This window comes from Mesocricetus auratus, unplaced genomic scaffold (assembly GCF_017639785.1).
Source record: "Mesocricetus auratus isolate SY011 unplaced genomic scaffold, BCM_Maur_2.0 Super-Scaffold_100003, whole genome shotgun sequence".
NCBI classification, from domain to species: Eukaryota; Metazoa; Chordata; class Mammalia; order Rodentia; family Cricetidae; genus Mesocricetus; species Mesocricetus auratus.
In genome coordinates, this window is record NW_024429188.1 from 116,276,908 (window position 1) to 116,278,595 (window position 1,688).

Below are 1,688 nucleotides of genomic sequence, written 5' to 3' on the forward strand. Positions count from 1 at the left end.
CTGTGCTTTACTGTAAGTCTTGTGTCCTTGTGGTTGACTTTGAGATCCTGGGAATATTATTGACTTGGTGTACTCATACCTATGTCCTGATAAAGAGCCGGGGTGTTCTAGAGCTAAACATCTCATGCAGTGTCTGTCCCTAGCATATCAGCCTATTTGCTACCCTCCTGTGTAGCTATGAATATAAGTTCCCCTCTCCTGTCTACAGCCGTTTTGTTTGGTTTGCCTGTGTGTGTGCATTGTGTACATATTACTTTTTAAGACAGGGTCTACCACTGAACCTGGAGCCCACAGTTAGTCTAGACTGGCTGGCCAGTGTGCTCCAGGGGCCTTGCAGAACTTAACACTGGCTTTCCACAAATATTCAAGGTGAACGTCTTTGTGAATTCTGTGATTAGTCAACACCAGGAAAATATTTCACAAAGAAAATCAGTTGTTTGAGATTAGAAAGTGGGAAATTGGGACTGACTGGAATCACTGCACAGAAGCTGGTAGGATCTGGCAAGAAAGTGATCACTTCTACTCAGTATATCTGGCTCAAGTGTACTTAACCAGTAAATAGGCAGACCTTCCTCAGGCTTCCTCTGCCATCAGACTTCTGGCTCTTGCGATACCTATAGCTTGAAGAAACCAGGGAGGTAAGTGGTAGATGAGACAACTTAATACACTACCAACAATTTGGTGACTCCTGTCAGCTTCTGGAAATTCATCCATGGCACACACAAGTCCTGACACTGCAGAGAGATGGGGGTGGTAAAGACACACATGAACCAGGAGCACAAGACAGGTGTAAATGAAGAAGGTTCTTCTTATTTCTTGAAGCTCATAGCACCTCACCACACCACACCACACATCTGCCATTATTTGGTGTGAGTATTGGCACTAGCTTAGTAGGCATCTCCATACACTTTAAGTTCTAAGGTTGCTTAGGGTGAACAGCAAGGCCAGAGATACTCTGGTCACAAGACCCCAAGCCAGATGGGGTGTGGTCAGACTAATTTCTTGTCATCTTTTGCCCCCTGGTGCACAGTTGCAATATTGCGGCGTCTAGTGACCTCTTCAGTTAACATTTCCTGTGTGTTCTGTTCTCAACTTTTTCAGACATTCTGTTCTCTTACTATAGTCACTCCTTTGCCCTCCTGCCCTATGCTGCAGTTGATCAAAGAGAAAGTAACCAACACTGGAGGGACCCAACTTTCTGCTCTCCAAGTCTCAATGCGATGAGAGAGAATCACAAAATTTGATGGGCAAATCATGTACCCTATAGGCTCACAATCTCCAGTATTCTCACGTAGGCACTCTTCCCTGCTTAGGATGTTCATGGGTTTTTTTTGTATCACTCCAGTCCCATACCTAGACTGCCAGTTTGTTTTCTCTAGTTCCCTGTGCGTTCCCTTCCTTATATTCAATTTGGATATCAGAAGGATTAAACAGAAATTGCTTCAGAATCTTTCCAGTGGGGCTTCTTTCACCGTTCTCTGTATCCAACCTTTCCTCATGCTAAAATAGAAGTTTCCTTCATAACAGTGATATTGTTATCTATGTTCTGGATCTCATGCCATTATATGTAACTCGATCTGTAGCATCATTAATTTCCCCCTTTCTACTCTACCAGTTCCACCAGCATGCAAACATGGTGTTAACATCCCTCACCTTAAAATTGATTATTCCTTGACTTCGTGTGTTCC